This window comes from Heliconius melpomene, chromosome 10 (assembly GCF_056956725.1).
Source record: "Heliconius melpomene rosina isolate 202511_hmr_F chromosome 10, ASM5695672v1, whole genome shotgun sequence".
NCBI classification, from domain to species: Eukaryota; Metazoa; Arthropoda; class Insecta; order Lepidoptera; family Nymphalidae; genus Heliconius; species Heliconius melpomene.
This window is the reverse complement of record NC_140398.1, coordinates 15,578,854-15,602,708: the sequence shown is the minus strand read 5'-3', so window position 1 is coordinate 15,602,708 and position 23,855 is coordinate 15,578,854. Positions and strand designations below refer to the sequence as shown.

Genomic DNA, 23,855 nt, shown 5'->3' with positions numbered 1-23,855 from the left:
CCGCAGCGCCAGTCGCCGCGCCTTCGTACGAGCCGAGTGTCGCCGCCGCCTCCCCCGCGCCCCGCGTCCGTCTCGCCCGCATTCTAGTCGTGGGTGTCGCGCCGTGCAGTCCTCGCGTGTGTCGCTCAACTTAGTGCGCCGTTTGTGAGTGCTTTAGTTCCCGCTCGAGTGTCAGTGTGACGGAGAAACTCTCTTTGTATCGCGGAGGATGTTAGCAGCGAACGGTGAGTGATGGTAGAGTCGTTGCACTCTTATCTAGCTGCGGCGCCACGTGAACGTGCTCTATTTATAAAATGTAAACAACACTAATTTGATTTGAAACATTACTGCGGTATCGCACTCGCGCGCACTCGCTCCTGGCCAATGAAGATTGCGGAGGTCCAGATTGGCGAGTTCCTGTAAGGCGACTAGTGTCGCGTAATTGCGGTTAAATGAATCGTGTGCTAGAACTGTTTGTAGGTAATTACTGTGGTCTGTGGGTCTCGGTGGCTGGTGGCGACGCTGGTGGGTTTGGCTGGCGACAGCTTGATAACGTGACCTTGAGACGCTGTCGCGAATGCCGGCCGGCGCTGGAGGCGCACGAGCTCACGGAAAATATTCAGACAAACAACGATAATGGTGTGCTCGAGAACACAATGATAACGATGTTTAATATTCAGATTGTTACTAAACAATTTTGTATTATTTTAAATAATAATATTTATTTATTCTTTATTTTATTTTATATTAAAAAATAATATTAAATAATTTAAAGAACGTAATAACTTTTGTTTATAAATAAATAACATACGTCTCTAGTTTAATGAGTAATAACAATTAATGACTAATTCATTCGGTCTAAGGTTTCTAAACATTTACTGGTTTAATTTACTTAGAAAATTCATTAGTTGTTTATCTCAAGAGGAAAAATATAATATTTATTCGAAGAATTAAATAATTGTACAATAAAATTTAAAGAAAAAAGGTTGTTTGCGACCGTCCTACTCTACTACCCATATGTAGGTAATATAGGCTGCTGATTTGTAGTGTGTCAGTCAAGTCTGTCCGGTTAGGTCACCTCGATACGGTCAGGTTCGAGGTGCCCTTCTCTGCTTCTGCACTTTTTAATATAACACCTAAAGTTTACTTTTGTTGCGTAAATCTTTTAAATTTTCTTATAAAATGGTAATAATTTATTTTATGTTTTCGTATTATTAATATAACTGGAAAGAGCTCTTATTTAATTTAATTATTTTACAAAAAATATAACTGTCTTCAATATTTGTTGCAAGTTAAAAGAAAAACAATAAAAAAACTATACAAAAATTAAGAAGATTTGGGATTCTCATTCGCACTTACACAAGTGTGTATGAAGAGGCGGTTGGCGTATAATTTGCGGTCTCTTTCTCACCTATATTAAACAGCGTGGGTGCGAGCGAGATAGAATCAATTCGCATCGAACTAACCGGCCATGCGAGATGCTCAGTCGTATCATAAATATTAATCAGGCGCTGGTGTCAACAGCCACCGCGTAACGTGACACCGCCGCGATCCGCTGCTCGCCTGGTACTTGTGTAGCCAGACGAGTGTATACTACTAACATGACGATAATAATCAATCGAATGTTTCTACCGCTTGAGATGTTACACAAGTGTAACAAACAACATACAAAACATATAAATAAATATAATTGATTGATGTTTATTTTTCTAGTTTTGTTCTAGAATGTTCTAGAAAAATTAAAAATGGACTTTCACAGCTTCTGTAACAAATAAACAACAAAAAATTTAGATAATAAATTATCGTATGCACATCCGTTTGCGCTTGCGCATTCAGCCATGACCTGCCCTACAATTCACTGTGGTCGCGATATGTGATGATGAATTCCTTTATTTCTTCTGCTATCAGCAATTATAAGTAATGGTTCAAGAATGTTTTACTATACTAGCTTACTTAGTGGCTATGCCTGAAACTTCATCGAAATGAACTAACCTTATTTTATGAACTATTTGAAATAAAATAAAGTAAAAAAATAAATATTTAGGTACTTGATAAAATACAGTAGTGAAAATTACACTAATAATAATTCTTTTTACATATCTTCGATGTACAGACAGCAATCAGGAACATTTTTATTATATGTATAGATTAAAAAAATGTAGAGTCCAAGCATTTCTGTTTGTCTTCAAGAACATATGGCTCTTGTTTGCATTTATTGTAAGTATTTGCTCCAATTAGGTTTATATGTGAAAACCGGTGATAACCAGTAATAAATTGCTCAACCAAGTTTTCCATTAAATTCAACAGTTTAAAATACATTAATGATAATAGTATAACAATAATAAAAAAAAACAACAACAATAAGGCCGTTACGGCACAGAGTATTACTAAAAACATATCAGTTGTGAGTTCAATTACCACTCAGGGTCATAAATTATTAACAATACCTCGCTCTGATAATGAGACCAAACGCGGCGTTGTGCACCGCCATTAAAAACGCTATGTCTCTTTATGCGATGCCTAAGGAACGAAGTTTCTTGTAAAACTAAAAAATTAAACAAACTCATAGGTAATTTTATTTTATAATTGTTTTTGCAGACCTCGAAACAAATTAAAACAAGAAATTAATGACGTCTTATCATTTTACATACAAAATAATAATAAAATAAATATCGGAAGTTGCTTCTCAGCATTATCGACCTCCACGCTGAATTTATAAATTAATTAATATTAATATAATTCGTGAAACTCGTATCTTAACATCAATGTGCGGAATTTTATCACCCTTGATTGTATTAAAATTTATTTCCATTATGTGTTTTGTTTTATAGACGGCCTAATGTTCCAAAAACCTTGTATAAAATTAATTTATTATTACCTAGTGTTAAATTACTCCATTTCCATTAAGACACTTCCGTTTCTCACTTTCCGCCGGTTTCTAAAGATAGTGATTTGTTTTCATGTATTTGCCATGTTATGAGAATTATACTAGAAGAACTTAGTGTTGAATCACTCTATCTTACCTAATTCCATTTGTTTGTTTTTTTTATTTTTATAGAAAAAGAAAACATAATAGTTTAGCCACATTATATACAAATAGGAGTGTACTCAAAAATGGCCGTGTTATCTCAAAATGATATAAGTGATTAAACCAGTTTCAGTCCGAGCAAGGGTTAAGCGTAATAAAGGTTTAATTGCGCAGGTTGTCCCAGAGTAATGTCACTTGCGTAGATATTCATATAAAATAATAAAGAAAAAGCAAAGAGAAAACAGGTCTTGGTCAGAAGGCCCAGGACCTTGGAGAGGTGAGGTTTCTGAAATATAAGAAATTGTTGTTTATGTACGTATCTCGTGGTAGACAGAGAGAAGAGAAGATATTCTTGGGGCAATTATATTTTATAACACTCGAAACGAAAATCATTTTAATAAAATATAGGTATGCATGTAATCCCAAGCTGATATAGAACCCATAATCATCAATAAAAATCATTAGTAATTACAAAAAAAATTAAAAGAAATATATGAAATCATTATACTGTATGGAAACTTGCTTCAAAAACAAGATAGTAACGCTTTATTTTTTTTGCCGTTGCGTGTGAGCGCACATGTGCTGTGCACGGACTTTTTTGCACCATTGTGAGATATCGGGTCGTCTTCAAGACTTACTGTTTTTCTTTTTTACATACGGCCGACTATACTGTTGCCTTTTCTATCTACCTAAATATATTTAAAAAAAATGTTTTGAACAGTGTTTTTTTTATAACAACATAATTATAGTGTTTATTAACATGTATAATTATTCTACATGTTAATAAACACTATAATTATGCAATATGCAAAAGTAAACGAAAAAATAAAGAAACATCAAATTTTTCGTCTATTACAACTTTTCTTATAAATATTCATTTGACATGTCCAATTCAGTGATAATACATACGAAAAGTGCAGGAAAGAGCGTGTTCACTATTAATTTGAATAAGGAAGCGATCGTATCTCGTGTTATTCAATTTGTGACCTTATCAACGACAGAGAGAGTCTCAAATCCCTTAATATATTGATAAGAGTTGCACCGAATGAAATCTAAGTGGATCGTAATAACAGTCACGAGTTATTGCGTAACGACGGAGGCTCGAACAATCTCACATCGTTCACGTGGAATACTTAAACATTTTTGCACATTGTCTGTCTGTTTATCGCCCTCTGGTTTCGTCTTCCGGTTGACTGTCTGGATACATTCATTGACATTTTAAACGTATGCTCCAAACACCAGCTAATATGTAACCAGAATAAATTATTTAAGTGTTCGATAAGTGCTTTTGAATATACTATAATATATAATTTTCTAAAACTAAAATAATGTTTCTTTTTCTCGAAAATAATTATTTAGATTAATAATCTTCGATTTTAAATGATTAAAATAATTATATACAATCATATTAAAATGATATTAAAATTAACACATTTTCATAAAAGATAGGTACATTATCAATGTTATACAACTATTATCAATACTGAAATATCACGCTGTAACTTGTTTCTAAGGTATCGTATCTTTTTCCTTAATGTAATTTAGACGAATTTTTCAGTGTGGGCGGACGCGCTCTACCGAATATCTCCCGTTTCAGTCGCCCGTCAATCTAATTCTGTAAAGAAAGCGATATATACAAACTGAAGGAATTGAAAAATTACCTTTTTTAAACACAATATCATTACAGTAATTACGCTAAAACTAATTATAATTAAATTGTCATATAATTTATGGTATATTTTTAACGAAGAAATAGTTATTATACAAGAAATCAACATTTTTAACTGAGGAAGTTCTTTATTTAACAATAAAATTATAAAATATTCAAGTATACATCTACAGTAAAAACAATAAGAATTTGCGTGAAAAAAACCAAAAGAACATATAAAAATGCAAATTTAATTGTTAATTATTAAGCTAAAACTGCGAATTACAAGTTACGCCTCTAACTTGGTGTTGTTTTTGCTGATTTATACGATAAGTGATTATAAATTACACTCTTATGCTGATAGTTGATTAGATTACACAGTGTGCATAAACCTATTTATTTATTATATTTTATTTTGTAATTAATATATACTTACTTGAATGTACCGCACAGACAATCATACTTAATAAATTATATATATTTTTGCAAAGGCATAGGACGTTGACGGATGGTGAGGCCTCCATCGCACAGGGACATAAGCGTGCCACTATAAACATGATGGTTGTTGGTTCGATTCCCACTCTAATCTAGTAAGAAGGCTTGAGCGGAAATTGGAAGTGTGGAAGAAAGAAAAAAGTTCTAAAAACTATAATTCCAGATTTCTCTGCATTTCCTGCTATGCGCCTGCAACGGGAAAAATACATGGCGAGAAGCTGCAAATAAAAGTATTCAATACACCTTGTGATGACAATTAGTTCAGTGTAAAAAAATAAGAAAAACAAAAAAAAAACCATACACACAACGAACTCTAAAAACAGAAAAAAAAGACATTTTCAAGAGATCTTAAAAAAAATGGAAACTGGAGAAGATCTTCACGTCATTACTGATAGGCACCTTCTATAGGCATGTTAAGTAAATTCAAAATATTCCGCACACAACAGAGTCCCGAGGCATTGTAATAGATACGAGTGATGGATGAGCTGTTATCAACGCTGATAACCTTCTGTCGTTTTCCCCTACCACTGTGCCGTCGCTCGCAAATGTTAAAACAATTTAAAAATTATAATATGCTTTAAATTTGTAATGTATACTGTATAGTAAAATACGAATTTAATTAAGTTAATGAGTAGTTAGTTCAGTTTTAATTCATATGTATAATTTATTATATAGTAATTTTTTTTTGGTCCGATTCAAGTCAGTGTATTGTTAAGTTTCTTTGGAGAATATACGATGAATATAAATAAAAGAAAAACGAACGTACGCAATATGAATATGAAGAAAGAAAATATTTATTACTTTTTCTCTCACTTCGCTATTTAATATGGAAATGTTGAAATCATTGCATTGTCATGCCTAAGACTGGTTTCTTTTTATTTTTGAGATAAATTATCAGCAAATGATAATAAAAAATTTAGCAAAACAATGAGACCGCCGTGGCACAGCGGCTCAGCGTTTGATTGTAAACGCTATGGTTGTGGGTTTGATTCCGAAATTCGCCACCTTACACGCGAGGTCTCGAAATTTGACGGAAAGTGGAGAACGTAGAGTCTTATGAAGGTATAAAAAACTAATATTTTTTTCATCATAAACGAATTACTATTATAATAGTATAGTTACTACAACGAATTTATACTTTATGTGTCTTACTATCAAATAAAAAGATAAAATAGTTTCTTAATTACTTACAGACGCCAGCAGTTAACAATTATATCAGTAAAACAGTATATGCATATTTTGCTATGTAAAGTGAAACGAAAAGTTCTTTCCAGTCGACGTTATCATCGCTTTATTGTCAGTTATTGACTATCAAACTATATTTATGTCTCTCATTAAATAAATAGATATGTTTTAAATATATGTAAACACAAATTTCTTTTATTTGGGTTATAGTTATTGATAACATGACATAACAATTAATAATGTAATTAAAATAATTTAAAAAAAATCGATTTTTTTAAATAAAATTCGCTAATTTTATAATAGAATTGTAGAGATAAACAAAATGATGGCAAAAAAAAAAACTTTTTATTTATTTTTGCATAAAAAGCACCTTGTCTTATGACTACCAGCCGACTGTACGACTACTTGTTTAAGTTAGCACGTATGTTTCATCTATTCATTAGTGAACTTGGCTTATCGCTACTAATGGGCTACGGCATATCAAATATTGACTGTATCACTATCACATTACGTCACCTAGTAGCTGGCATACCTCGAAAAGAAATATGTACATATGGCATGCGTATTTTGTATAAATACAAATATTAATATTTTGTAAGCTATTTTTATTTTATTAAGCTTATGATAGCTTACTAAAAACATAAAAAATAATGGAATTATGAATTAATAATATTAAAATAACTTGGAATTTATAGACAATGTATGGAAATACATATATTTTATTTTTTCACTTCTAATAACCGTAAATAACGTTTTTTTTTTTATTTTATATGTTTTTTTTTAATTTTTAATACAAAATCTAAACAGTTGAAGTCACAATAACAAGTCAACTAACAATTTAATATTTTACTTAATTTTCTTAATTTTTATAGAGAAACCACATAAATTTTAAGACATAACACAAAAAACAAATCCTTGTTGTTCTCATAATTATCGTACACGTTTTTGCATAGCAATTGTGAAATATATACTAAATTATCATATTATTTTATAATAATATTTGTACAGCAGGTTTTATGGTTTTTTTATATCCCTACGTATAGTATTTAACATAATACTGAATTCTAATTACTTAATATGTTAATAAAATGTATCTATCTTCCAAAATTATAGTACTCTATAAAGTCTTGGCACAGTTGGTTAACATCGAGTCTCTCGGAGGAAAGATGATTAAATTTAATTATATCAATTTCCTCGAGAATCAAGTCAAGTAAAAGCGCGACGTTGAGTTCCGCCACTTATGATGGCGGAAAAAAGTGGACAACAGAGTGTGTTAGCGTTCGGTTCTCTATGCCTACGCCGATATGCGAAAAAAGCCACAAGGCTGTTTTTTTATAACAAATTCGCATTCATTTAATAAACCAAGGCCTTCATGCTTATCAAATATTCCTTTAAAGAGTTCTTTATAAATTATTATTACTTATATTAATATAAACACAACTGTTTTAATATATTAATAATACAGGCATGATATAACAAGTGTTTATAACTATTCATATTATCTGTTTATCGTTGATTCAATAAATAAATAGATTATACTGTTTTATAGGCCATAAATAAAAGAGTATTATGTTAAATAGCGAGCTCTTCATTGCTAATTATGCAAAATAACAGAATTTAATTTTACTGATAATTATTATTTTCAATATTATTGTATATGGGCAACTACTTCCCTAGACTTTATGAGGCAACTATTTTTTTTTATTAGTCTTAACAATAGCGTAATACAATTTTTTATATTGGCACTCGTTTTTGTTTTTTTTATCATAGATATCATGGAATTTGATCTTTAGGTCTAATTTGAACCAATGACCATCGCATAAATGTTTTACCTATTTTAAAAAATATACCTACACATTACAATTTTTTAAGAAACGATGTCTCAGATAAGCATTTTACATAAGTAGGTTATTAATTTTTAGCTACACGCTATATCCCACTCGTAGCAAAATAGGCAGAGGGAACCTGGGAAGTGTTAAAATACTTCCGTTCCCCAGTTAGGTATTCTATAATATTAATAATCCCGTTAATTATTTATATGTAATAAACGACTCTTAATAGTTTCCATTCATTCATTTACCATTTGACCGCAGATAAAAACTACTTTTATATAATTAAAATGTACATAGAAAATAAACGCTTACCAGTGAATGAAGAACTCCGTTCTTGCGCTCGTGCGTCGTTTCAAGGTCAAGGGGGAAGGCTCGACCTCGTTTCCATGGGATCGATGGCTGCCCCAAAAAAACCTCCTGAAACTGAACTGAAGGTAGCTCGTGCGTTTTCAATGTCAGCCTCGTAATTGCCTGTTGCCATGACAGTAGAAATAAATATTTTATTTAAAACGATCACGATTTGTCACTTGGCGTCTGGAAACTTTTATTTTTATAGTATTTGTTTTGAATAAGAAAAATATAGTTTTATTATGATAATTTGATAAATTTTAATTAAATGTGATCGATGACGCAGAACGGAGTGTCTTCTCACTAAGTTCCCTCTAAGTATCTAGCTTGTTATATGTTATAAAAACGCCGTCATGGCATGTAATATTATATAGTAATTTATTAGTAATTAACATATAGTAATTCACTTGCAAAGTCTAATAACTGCTCGATAATTTACAGTAAAGAATTAAAAGTGTCACAAACTTGTGGACAAAGTGGCATTTTGAAATTCAAAACCTATGTCCGCTCCCACGGTAGTGTATGTTTGTAACCACTTACGTGCCTCAGGTATAATATTAGTTATAATTTTGCTATATTATTGTTCTGTGACACTTATTTAAGAGTAATTTAAAAAAAATAAAAAACAATTTTTCATTTGTTTTTTTTATTACCGTTGTAAAAAAAAGATTATTTATAAAATATGAAAATGTATTGTTTGTACTAAATTGGTATCACAATTACTTTTACAATCTTCACATTTCAATAACCACTTCCTTCTAATAATCTAATTAGAATTTTATTCGGCCAAATTGACGGTATAAAATTCGTGATTAGAAATACTTATCGATAACATGACATATCAATGTATATCGCCCGATTATCGTATATCAACCTTAGTACAAATATTGGTTGACGTCATGCACAGATAAAATTTGACATTGATAGATAAAAGCGACAGTTAAAAAAAATTGTAGCGTTTGTTTTAGTTAGTATTACGAAATATTATCGTATTGCATATATTTGCTATAGTCATGAAGGCTTTTTAGATTTTCATAGATTAAACAATACTAATGCTAATTTACTTGTAAATAATTTATTCTAATCATTACTTATTATGTGCTAGTGACCTCACATTTGTGTTCATATTACCAACACTGCAAAATTTACGTGAGCCTAATAAATAATAATTAAATGGTGCTATAATAATGAAAAAAAATTTAATACTTTATTATATAATTTTTAAGCATTTCCTTTCATCTTAGAATCATTAACATACCAAATCTTATATGCAATGAGGAAGCATCGAAATATCAGATTTACTGAATTTTACAAAATGAATTTTACGATGTTTATTTCATTCATGTACCTGTGCACCTAAATACTATACACTCTATATAGTCTATGATAGCTAAATGTCAAGATAACCGTAGACTTCCTACTTTGGCGTAGCGTAAAGTGTTGCGAAATCGGCGCGCGCGCATTGTCAACCCACTTCCTCGCGTCTCAACCTTGACTGTGACGCAGTAGCTGCCGTTGCGAGCGGTGCATTTATTATGTGAAATATAATTACTCTATCACTATTGTTCGCTTCATCTGTTTCAAATATATCGTAATGTACTCTCTTCTTTTTAAATAGAAATATTTCTTTTCTTTCCGTCGTAATTCTTTCACTTTTTTTAGGATTAAGCGTTTCGCCTAAAAGCTCATCTCATTGAAGTGGATTATTTAGAATTGAAACACTCTAAAAGGAAAATGCAATGCGGAGTATTTTCGTAATTTAACACTGCTCTTGGTCCAATCAATCTTCTAAAATATCTGTATATTTGCTAATAAAATTAGTAAATTTGCTTATAATAGATATACACTGAGCGGTTATCTCTTCATAAAACAATATGGTAGGTGTGCTGTGACAACTACGTAATTTTCCGCTCTATCCAATTAATGTTTAATATATCAAGATCTAATCATAATAATTTACAATTAGATATATTTAATTGTGATAGTTTTGGGTATTTATTTTAGATTAGGAAAAATGTTTAATTTAGTAAAAAATAATCACTGAAAACCTAGAAATATGGAATATTTTTAAATAAAATTTGTTAATATTTTTTTATGGTTAGAATAGGCATTTTTAGGTACTTTTACTAGGCTATTACAACCTTAAATACCCAAATTAACATTGATAATTGTACTAAAATGATTATAATGAAGATAAGTATTTATCTATTACGTAATTTTTAACGTAATCTGTATTATGTCATACTCGCATACATGTGTAGACATTTTTTTTAAATAACAAGTTGTAAAGTAAAACTGTTAATGCATTTAAACTCGTTTCTCGTTAATTCTTATTTAAGAGCAACGCTGGTTTTAGCGAAGTTGCAAATGTATTATATAACTTCAGTATAATATATAAATTTAATTATTTTATTAGGAGACTAAACATTATCTAGTATATAGCAGTGTAAGCAGAGGAAACCTGGGATCCTAATGTTTGGACACTACGTTTCCGTTAAGATACTATCATTCCTCACTTTTCACCGAATTCTTCAGGCATTGCGTGGGAATCGAACCCACAAATGTCGCCCACTTGTGACCCTGCACCAAAACGGTCTCTCATAGTGTTTTCTCACATATTAAAAACAGTAACTCACAATCCTATGCTTAAATACACACATCGCTATGTTAATATCAATTTCCTACATTGTAACTCTATAGAAGTCCTCAAAACAAAATTAAAATTCCATTTCACGTCCGCAAAAAAGAATTTACAATGTAGTGAATTGTATAGAGGCTGTCTCGCAGCGGCGCCACCCGTCCTACGTAGATTAATGTTAATAATCTTAATCATTTTTGTTAATTGGTACAAAGCATCTCATACTAACAATTGTCGACAGTTTTATATGTGGAACAGCTATTTTTAACACTTATAATTTGGTTGAATCCTTGTTTCTAAAATTAGAAGGTTAAAATATTATATATTTATGCGAAACGAATAAATTATATTTACAATAATAATTATTTCAAACGTTTTTTGAGTTTAATTTGAAGGATCTTTTGTTTTAATTATAATAGCAGAAATACTTCTATGGTAACCGAGAAGAAGGTTGCTTTTCCTTCGTTTTCCAACCGAATTTGAATATGTCGAAGTGTCGAATCGAGATCGAACTCAAAACTATCGAACCATTTACAGTGAAACGTTGTACTACTGCGCCACGAGTTGCGTTCAATATCTCTATAATATTTGGTACATTATACCTTAGTATAATATATATGAAACCGCCAAACTAATATCATATTTCAATATTCTAATTGGAATAGGGCGACTATTATTTACTTATCAACTTGTCAATTTTCATTACAATTAAAGAAATGTTTGAGAATTGTAATTTTTTGGTAGGTATAGTGAAATCGATACTTCCATTCAATAAATTACAATAAATCTTGACTGGAGGCTTTTGTTATTAAAACGCAACGAAATCCTGTAGCTCTATAATATTACATTAGGTTATCGTGGAAAGTCGAGAGTTTTTTAATAACGAATTATATTAGGAGTTAAAATATAATATGTAATTAAAAATATTTACAAATTATGTAAAACTCCAGTTATGTATAATAATACCTACTCATGTGACTCACTCATTTTAGTGAAAAAATTTAAAACAACAATCATGGTTAATCAATGATGTAATAGTGAAAGTAAATAATTAAAATGCACAAAACCGCAAGGCATTCACAAAATAATGTTGAATTTTACAGTTTATTACAGGTTAAACGTGATATACTTAAGTAATTTTAAATTATACATAATAAAATATGTTTTTTTCTAAAAAGAAAATTCACTAAGAACAATATTATTGAAATTTTTTGCATAACCACTGTTTCGTTTATTACATACAACCTCCTGATTTATATAAAAGAAAAATGCTTAAAAAGGTATTGGTATACCAAAATTCTACTAAATAATATATTAAATATTAATATATTAATATTTATTAATACTAATATGGTATATATTAAATATACTTTTAGCGCCAACGTTGATTTATATAAAAATACAAGCGGCCCGCCCGCGGCTTCGCCTGCGTAAACTACGTTATTATTCATTTGTCTCCATGACTACCTACGTCCTATAAGTGACGTCCATGCAAAATTTGAAACTCCTAACATTTGTAGTAACGAAGTTTCATACAAACTTTCAACCCCAAAAAAGTCGAATATTGCAAATTCCCGTCTTAGCGAGCACCTACGTCCTATAAGTAACTCCTATACAAAATTTGAGATTCCTAGCACATGTAGTTTCTGAGATTTCGTGATGAGTGAGTGACCTTTCGATTTTATATATATAGATTACTAAAAATAAAAAAAACACAATAACTAATACTAATCAAATAATACTATAAATTTAAAAAAGGTTAAATTATAAAATATGAATTTAGATTTGGTTTTTAAGTTTCATATAGTCTTGAATCATGTGCCTACAGGCATTCTATAACGAAGGTTACAACAAGGCTGTATTACTAAATGACAACCCGCACCCGTTTAACGGTTCCAACTAATGGCTATAGGTATTCGGCTTTTGCTCGAGAAATGTTAATTACATCGATTATAAGATCAATTTAAAAATTATACAGAATAAGAAAAAATAGTTGCAATATAATTAATTGCAATTGGATAATAAAATTATATTTTTTCTTCACATATTACCAAAATGTATAGATGACAAAACCAAAACAAATGAATATAAATTTGCTCTTGAACTTGGCTTAAACCCAACTTAATCAATGAGTATAATAATAAAGTTTTATGAACTTCACTCTTTTTGAATTCAAATGATTATATTAATTATATTCGATCTATTATAATAAGAATAGAAGAGGACAAGTGGAATCGAATAATATAGCTTGTAGGAATCCATATGAACGAAATTCCGGACCACATATAAAGGTCCGACGTGACACATCTGCCAACCAGACTTTTAAAATACATTTTATTTCTCGTATGTTCTTAATACAATATAGTGGGAGAAATATAACATACTTCATATATGTATGTTGAAGAAGTACAAAGAACAAGTATAGCGAGAAAATATCTTCAACATATTGAAGTTTATTATTATTTCTGTAGTTTATTTTAAAAATTCAATACCTATCTATCAACACACAGTATCTCAATAATTGAACAGAAAGTGGGGAACGGAGTGTTTTAAAATTAGATTCCCTCTGCTTATCATGCCATATACGAGATAGAGCGTGAAGCTATGAAAAACGCTTATTTTAAATTAAATTAATTTTATTCTTTTCGAGCAAGACCAAATACTCGACTACATTCTAAAACTGCATTTAAATACCATTTAATTATACCAAAAAGCATCAAAAAATATTTAAAATTATAAAACACTTATTTAAAATTATAATTATAATATAATAAGCATAAAATAAATTACCAACCTGCCGTTACTACTGTTACTGATAGTAAGTAACTATCAGTCACTTGTTTACTTTAATTCTATCCCACTCCGGTTCTTATCAACACATTGTTTCTGCATAAATATGTATTATATTAATGTCATATTAATTATTAAATATTACGTTTTTCCGTAGAATAATCTCATTAAATTTTTAAACGTTATTTGTATTGTTGAAAATGGGAATTCGTATACATCTTAAACTACTTAAAGAAACTAAAAAAAAGTAATAAAAAATTTTTTTAATTGTTCTTATTCCCGGTCGTTTTGTCTTAGGATATTGGTAAAATATTAATAAAATTGTACAGTAGGAAATGGGTTAAGGTCGTTTTTGTAGATTCGATTCCCTTATATAAATATACATATACTATATGTGAGGTTAATAAAAAACATGCATGAAGATATACAATAGGTGTAATATTTAATTAATTGTTGCTTCATTTATAATATACTACTTGTTTTCACAATTAGGCAATAAAAATATTATATACATTATATTTTTTTCATAATTTAATAACGTCATTTACATATTTTAAAGTGAAAAAAGTATTTAATTTTCATATTATCGTTGCTATATGTTTTATTTAAATAAAGTTGTATCGTTAGTAATAAAACTAACTAATTGCTTACTATGGAGTAAATAACTACTTGTTTTATACTATAACCACAATTTAATTCACTCGCTCTGGTGCAGAAGCACGGCGTAGAGTTCCATCACGCAATACCTCAAGAATTTGGCGTAAAATAGGGAACAGAAGTGTCTTAATGGGAACGCAGTGACTTAACAATAGATTCACAGATTCCATCTGCTTAAAGTTAAAAAAAAAATTAGAAGCTGTAACCAATTCCCAATTCATTACTTTAGTATTAAAGACTATTTTTTTTTATTCACAGATTGCTAAGCATATTCGACCTCTATGTAACTTTGTATAAGAATTACTTAAAGAAACTCGAATTGCGGAAACACTGTAATATATTTTTTATACGCTATGTTGTAACTTCACGGTCAATGTCGACAGGTCGGCCTTGTGGCTCCGTCGAGCACGTCTCTTAGCCGAATGGTTATGTAACCCATCGATTAATCTACTAATGTATGTAAATTATGAAATTAATGTGTATACATAATACTCGAAAAAATAAAACCGTATACCTCTCTTGACACGTTTATGTATAAAATATTACTAAATCACTTATATAGCAAGTGTATACACTTTTATATTTTACAACTATTAGGAAATGAAAATTGAATTGTAATAAAAAAAAATTGAAATCACAAAAAAAATAAGATGTTGACACAGCACATTCATTTTTAATATCGTAAAATTATAAACATTTGCCAATTCCAATACTATGGATTATAGCAAATAATAAACTTTTTAGAATAATTTACTAGAAAAAATAAGAACGGAAACGAATAAATCTTATAACAATTATAACATATCTGTTAGATAACCTATAACACTCGAGTCGGCTCAAACTGCAACAAGTCAACGACTCTATTACATGAGTCCACATTGCTATTATCAAGTAGCGTCATTGGTCGCCGCGACCGTATATTTTTAGCCTAGGCCGCACTAAAAATAGTTTACTGTACAACAGTTATTACTGAATTAATATTTCTAAAAATGGATCGTCTACGCTATAGTGATAACGCGGCCGACCGATAGTACGCTAGCTGACGTTGTGCCGCCATGTTCTTTTGTTTTTGTTTGTGTTGACGTTTCTTTTTTTTTTTGCGTTTTGTTTTGATTGTGATATTTGGTTATTAATTTTTATTTATATAGATATTTTATAATTAATTTGAGGTTTGTAATGTCTAATGGATGTGAAAAAAGATTATACTTATAATAGTACAGAGATACAGGTATTAAATTTTTATAACAGACATAATTAACTTATTTTTTCAGTTCCATGTTGTATTCCGCATATAATAGGATAGGTAAAAGAAACCTATTGCTAAGAAATTCCGATCTCCACTTTCCGCCTCAGGATTACAATTAATAATTGTAATAATAATTCTATCTAAACATAAAGAATTATTTAATGATTCTCACACGCTTCTCTCGTCTAGACAGATACCCATGTTTGAAAATGGATAGTAAGTTATTCAGTTTTAACTGCGGTTACTGCTGTAAACACTCGACAGCTTAGTATAATATGGAAAGCACTTAAAATGGGTGTTTAAATGTAATGGCAGAATATTCACATAGTTATAAACCGCTTCCAAGATATCTTAAGTCGTGTATATATATTGTATTTGTAAATTATATTGTTACGTTTATTTTTTTATATATGCAGGTACTCATAAAATGTAATTGATATTCTTAATGTGTGTTGTTGGAACTAATAAACAAAGGATTAAAGCCGTTATGGCTCAATAAAATATAGGTTTTTAGATTAAATGCAAGGGTTTTGGGTTCAAATCCCAATTGTAGAAATATGGTATGGTAGCCCACTAACTCAATACAATGTTTTTAAATAAACAAAAAGTGTACATTTAAGTAGGTTTAGGATTTTTCTTCAATGCATCCTAATCATTCTATGCATTTCCGTACTATCGAGTTTCCTTTAGAGCCACTTTTAATTCTAGCGTCGTCGCAATCTTATTTCCTTTATAATTAAACGCCATTTTCCTTTTGTTCCAGGTATGTTTTGCTCTGATATGATCCACTTTGCAGTTTGAGCGTCGTCGGCGGAATACCTAGAAAGCCTCTTATGCTTCATAGAACACGTCAAAGGAAATTTTTGCGAGTAGATATTTTTATAAAAGGTGAATGCATAAAGTCGTTATTCTTGTTTAGTAAAAAATATTATTAATTCTCATTAACTACTTTCTCTATAAAGATGATGATTACCACGCGAAGAATTTATTTCTAGCCGTGAATCTGAAGAAGAAGACGTATGTCTTTATTTTACTATCTATTTAAAGTATAAATTTTGACGAAACTGTTATTCAACACTAAATCAGGATATACACTTTATAGTTACAAAATAATTCAAAAAAGTTATAATTTATAAGAAAATTCACATAATTATTCTTAGCGTAGGTACCTACTGTATTTTCGAAACAATTATAATTTTGAATTCTTTATATAATTTTTGGCATTATTTCTTGCAAAGTGTGTTTGCGATGCTATCAGTGTACACTTTGGGTGTTACAATGTGTTTTAGTATTACAATGCCCTTATGTGTAACTATTAACCGTTGATCAAATAACTCAGGCACAAGGTCAGTAGTTAGCGCGAGTTTCAAGTTTATACTGAAAATTATATTTTTGTGAGTCATTAGTATATATATTAAATATACTGAATTAAATATATTTGATATATAAAATCGTCTTTTTAAAGGTGACTGCTTAAAGGCAATGATAGTGGGTTCAGAGCCCACTCAATAAAATAAAATGCTGCACTTTGATATCTTAATGTTGTTATTATTTACAATTGGAAGTTTTTTTTAGTTACTAAGTACGAAATACTTAAATTATTATTCAATAAAAAATATGACATTTACTTTGACAGTACTCGTACTAATTTTAATCTATCAATCACATTTTATGGAAAATTTCATTTGAACTTTTGTTTTATTTTATTATTTTATACATGATTGGCACAGACAGATAGATGTTACTTAACGTACCTATATATTTTTTCATATACTAATTGTAATCTATTAATTATCTTTATTGGATATTTCATAATCCCCTCTTATACGGAATATAATCGAAGCACTCTTTTTACTTCTCATACGTCCGCTTCCTCTAATATTTGTCTTATAATGTATGTATTAAAAAAATACTTTCATCAGGAAAACCGCAGAAAAATTAATGTAAATTTATCTAGTTAAATAAGATAAAGATCGACGCCAACGTCGATAGTGTTTAGAGATTGTCATGTAAGCTGGGTTTTTGACCCAGGCATAAAGATAGATAGAGTAGATAGAGAGTAGAGAGTGATTATAAAAGGAATATAAGAAATACCTATTTATGAATAAAAACCTTACATATTTCATGTTGTTCCGTCTGTGTGTTTACCTAAGTCACAATAGATCTCATTAAAATGTTAGACCGGTAGGTTTGAAGGCTGTCTCAGATTATGATGATCTCATTCGCTGAGGAAATACCTTAGCAGGTAGCCTACCGGCCATGGATTTTGTATATGTAACAATAAAATCAATAAATTTCTATTTATTGTTTGTTTTAGAATTGATTATTTAATTCTGTAATATTACGGCTACGTTTTACCATATATGGGAAGAAAAAGAAGAAATTAATTTGCCAATAAATATATATTGACAATATAAATAAGATAAGACTAGCCTATACTATAGGCAATAATAAACACATTTTTATTAATTTTTACATAAATATATGTACATTCATAAACGTGCAAAAGAAATGAATATTGACTAAAGAAAACATAAAGACTAATTATAAAGAGCAACAGGGCTTGTCCAATTATTTGTTTACCATAAAACTGTCGTTTAATCGAACATTTTTTTTTCATAAATTAAGTTTTTTCGACAACCTTAAGGTTGTTCTAAAATTAATTTTTACAATCTCTTAAAGTTGTCTGTCCATCCAATCATAGTGTTTGTTTACGTTATTACATATACTAGTGACGTACAAATTAAAGGGCGAGGTGTACTTTCAAGGTTGCACTGCAGCAGTAAAGTTCATCAGTCTATACAAAAAAAGTACAAATCAGTTGCGTTGCGATGATTAAATGTTATTTAAGACACGCTTTCCCACATATATGTTTAAGTAAGCTTATTTATAATTGATATAATTTATCCTTTTAGCCGTATGATACTTAAAAACACTTAAATTTGTAAATTTAACTTTGAGGTCGTCGTGACGCAGCGGCACAAGGGTGTGACTGTCACGCGACGGTTGTGGGTTCGATCCCCACTCGAGAAAGTGAAATATTTATCTACGTTTATATTTCCATTTCTTCGCTCTTTCTAGTTCTGCCACTCAACACGCAATGCTTCCAGAATTTGGCAGAAAGTGGGGAACGGAGTGTCTTACCACTAGCATCCCTCTGCCTACTCTGCTGTGTACGGGATACAGGGTGAAACTGATTTACTTAATTTTGGAGTTACTCTACATTATAATATAAAATTTGATCTATTAACTGACTACTGATATATTGGAAATTGTATTCTACAACAATTTGTATCCTACGGAATTCTGCGTAAGAAATCTCACAGTTTACTAAGAGATATTATTATTCTGTCTCTCAATCCTAGTTTAGTTAGCTAATAAGCTTGCAGATGCAACGCCACGGGTTGCAATTTGAAGTCGTTGCTACCAGCCCCGACCGGTCCAGTGCAATTAAGCGACACAGTAAAAGCAGCTATTAAGTATAATATTTTTACTCGCCCCGACAGACTGCAGATATAAGATCTTTATATATACGAAATGGATGTTATCTATTAATCGCGACGTCTAAGAACGTCTCCACTCCTTGATATTCTATTCCAAACGTAGGTAATTTCCTTAAGTTACGTTTGTTTTGTGTTACTTTATTTTATTTATATATTTTTTTGTAATATTTTCTTCTTATCGATTTCTCCCATATATAAAAGCAAAAAAGACAATTTTATTTATTTATTTAATTAATTTACCTTAAATATTTAAATATTATGTTTCTATGTAAAGCTTGCTTAAGTAAGCTTTTACTAGCTCTCTAGCCGTACAAGAGAGCTAGTAAAAGCCTCATTATATTTATGTAAATTATATATTTTCATTTTTTTTAACATAAATACTAAATAAAGTATTTAGGTCTAAACAGGTCTGTTATGTTAAATTAAATAAAATCCGCAATAAATACGACGGCAAATTTAAAACACTTGTATAAATTTAACAACTCAATTATTTTTATTTCATGGTCAAAATTAGAAAAATTTGAATAATAAAGTTTATTTTATTATTATAAAGAACTCAAGTTGGTAGAGCAGAATTTTTAAAAGTGGTTTTTGCTGTTTCGATGGGAATGTTGATTATTAAATTTTAAATCGACTTTGCCATCTTGTCTATGTACATCTAGCTGTATGTAACAGACAGGTGCAATCAGCCGTTTACGGAGGTGGCAACATTTTTTTTGTTATTTTATCTAAAATATTCTGTACTGCAATGGCACAGGGTCCAAAATTATTGTAAAAATGTTTTTCCGAAGATGCACGTCGTTCCCATGCATCGTCGCGTAGTTCACGAACGTTTTAAACTTTTTTCTCAAACGGGTCTACAATGAGATTCTGGTTTTGCAAGGCAACTCACAGTATCGATACTCGATAGTGCCGTCTCGATTTTATCATTATTTTTCGCATGTTAATGGTTTTTATAATCATTTAAAATGGTATTCAGGATATTTGCATTTTAATTTTAATATTTTATGCAAAATAAACAGTTGTGCTAATATTTAAATCGTTGCGAATATAAGAATTATGATTATGTGTGCATATTTTTTTAACCACAGTTAATGTAAATACAGATGGAGTTTTTTAATTTTACAGGTGTAAAACATCTTAGTGTACCAAGAACTATACATATTACCAATACCCATATATTGTATGGAAGCTGTGTTATTTTTTTATGCTTATATTTTATTTTAAAATAAATTTACTAATTTTATTGTCATAATTTTAAAATCTAATTACGCCGTAAACTACGATAAATAGCTAGCTAGCTAGCTTGACAAACATTACACTGTGTAACGATACGCTAAATAATATTAATTTTTGTAATTTTCTTACATTGCATACAATATTATATGTAGGTACATATTCACATTAATTACTCGTCTCAACAATGTCGGTCTATCTACGAATACATTAAGTTTACCTACTAACAAGGTTTCCATACAAAGGCATGTCATTTCGTGTCTCAGTGCGCTGAACAGCCTCCTGCGATGCAACCTGCAAGTCCAGTTTGGCCCAGGCCCAGCTCATCCGCGATAAAATGTTATTAAACGATTTTCTGGTTCATTACTCCATTATGACGGTACAAATTCTAGTTAACATGCAAAAGATGCAATGGACGCGTAACTATATAAAACTATCAGCAAAGAAATGAAGTATTAATTTAAAAACAAGCGATTATAAAAAAATGTAAATGCCCTCCGTGACTAGGACAGCTTCTTACGACCTTGGCGGCGGCCATTTGCTTTTTTTCGCGCGCTCAATGTTGCCAGCATGTCGGCGTGCGGTGCGTTCGCTTTTACTTGATTTTATTTTACTGAAGGCATCTTGTTATGCAACTTTTTTATACTTTATTTTATGTAATTTACACTTTTAATTAGTATAGCGTAGCTGGTTAGTTATATACCTATTAACTATTTATCGAATGGTTTCAATTATTTTTTTGTGCACCTTCACGCATCTTGCGTTGTGCTCAACCTACTACGCAGGATGGAAAGCTCGACCAGAACTTTCTTTTTATATTTATTGATAGTAGGGTTGATTCACTTTGCTATATTAATAAGAACAATATTTTTTGACAAAAATTGATGATGAAAATTGGACAATATGGGACTGTTCGAAAGGATAATTTTGAAAGATCTCTTCTTCGAAGTCTTTTTGTCTAGAATTTATTAACAATTCTCTGTAATCTAAAATAAGTGAATTATTTGACAAAAAATTGGATGATTATTCCTACTACTTTGTAATTGTAATAGGCAAATGCAGTCCGTATTGATTTTTTTAAAAGAAAAAATAATCTGATATTTCTTACTTGCAGTTATAAATAATGTTTCTTTGATAACACAATTATATTGTAATTTTTATTTTCTTAAAATCTATAAGGAAAAATAGCATTAATTATAAAAAAGTTCAACTTTCGCAAGCTACCGAAACTGATTAAGATAATTACTCTAGTAGATTTTTATCTTATTGGACTACAGTTATGAGATTAAGGCAAAATTATAACGAAACGAAAATATGTTTTAAATTATTTAATATTGAAAATATTGATATACTATTTACTCAAAATCATATAAGACGATATTTCTTGTGATTAAATTTAAAACGAAAAGAAATATTAATTGAACATTAAAAGTAAACTCTAGTAATAGTAATACATATTAGGTATATCCTATTTTCGTACAAAAATGTGAAATATAATAGATAAATATATTTTCGAATATTCCTCCGATATATTAAATCTTGTTTTCATTCATCTCTAGTAGGTATAAGAGACCTCTATGTTCCTCCCATTAATCATTAGATATTGATGTTTTTTTAAAAATTAGATTATAGAAATTAAATTTAGGCAAAAAGTGGGGAACGGAGTGTCTTAACACGAGGTTCCCTCTGCCTACCGCTACAGCAGGCTGTGTGCGTGATACAGCGTGACACTGATTTATTTGATTTATTCTATTAGCCATAATAATTCTCAGTAAATACAAGATCGATATTCACTTCCCAATATTCTGGTACTGCTCAGTGACGTATGTTATCTAGCACGGCTGATGGGTCGCGCTAATCCGTTTCCAAGTTCGGAAACCACGTACAGTGGATTTGTGACGAGATTCGTTGTTCGAGCGTTAAGATTAATACTAAATTGCTACTTATTAGGGCGTAGCTTTGAACATTTAGAATTCTATTTTCTGACAGCGGGACTGTAAACACGGCGGTTGTGAATTCGATTTCTACTTGGTGTATTGATTATTATTTGAATTATTTTATTTTTTGGAGATAAAGCGCGCTGTTTGGTACCCATACACAATTCAAAATCTAATAACTGATAATTAGAAAATTTAAGCGAAAAATAGAGAAGTTAAAACTTTAGCAATAAACTCTCTGAGTCTCTATCTACCCTAGATACTAGATACGGATAAAATTAAAGAATATTACTTCCTTGTTCATAAAAACAAACGTTTCTACAGTTTAATAGAATGGACTATTGAGTGGTTAACTGAAAGTGAATACGGCATGGTAATTTATTTGTAAATTGTTGTTCTACTTGAGACAATGTATGAAATTTGTTTACAATATTAAAGTACTTGAGGTCGTACGTTACGGTCGTGGCGTACAACGTGTGCCTGTAAACACGACTGGTAGTGGGTTCGATCCCCACTCGAGGAAATGAGATATTTATTTACTTAAATATACATTTTTATTTCTTCGCTCTGGTGTCGAGGCCAAGCGAGCGCGAGTTCCGCCACTCAACATGGAAACTAGGTGTCTTAACACAAGGTTCCTTTTGCTTACCCTGCTGAATGCGGGATACGGCGTGCTAATAATGATTAAACTAAATACTTATGTCTAAATATTTATAAAAATCATAACCCGCAAATCACTTGGCTTTTTCATATAATTTTAACTAAGTAAGTGATAGTTAATATAAAGTATAATTATTTTTTTATTATTCATTTTATTATTATTGATAATGATTATTCTTGTATTGAAATGATAAATGGGAGAAAATATATAGAAATTGGTTTAATAAGATTAATGAAAGTTATGAAGGAACATGCAACGTTTTTTCTTAGTGTTGTTTTTACTAATCTTAATTATTAGATATATTATTACAAAATATTTTATTAAAGTGAACATTAAATAATAGTAATATTCTACAACAATTAGTTAAATTAAAGAAACCATTTACTTTTTAACACAAATGATATAGAATCATTTTATTAAAATTAAAAAAAAGATATTTTACCTTACTAAGTACAAGACGGAACAGCGAATGCTTGAAAATCATATGTCGTTTGATGTTTCCCCCTTAAAGAGAAGTGAGGATGAAATCAAGTATGCCAACTACGACGGTCTCTTAATCTATGCTTCTATAGGTATCCCTATATAACTATGGAAATATTCTATCTGAATTACCACCATGCTACATTTACTTCTAAGTTTTATTTTAAAAAAACGTTAAATAAAATTGGGGCG

General features: G+C 30.2%; 1 protein-coding gene across 9 annotated transcripts in view; it reads left to right on the top strand.

Annotated features, from left to right (window-relative positions):
• Positions 1 to 23,855, top strand: part of Mef2 (myocyte enhancer factor 2) — a 50,822-nt gene continuing 26,967 nt past the window's right edge. For 4 of the 9 annotated variants that reach the window (XM_085190715.1, XM_085190713.1, XM_085190716.1 and 1 more), the window contains exon 1: positions 2 to 224. The gene's annotated coding sequence lies outside the window, so the exon portion shown is untranslated. Of the gene's footprint in view, positions 225 to 16,635; positions 16,735 to 23,855 lie in introns of those variants that run through there. The other 5 variants (XM_085190714.1, XM_085190712.1, XM_085190718.1 and 2 more) reach the window with 3 other exon arrangements.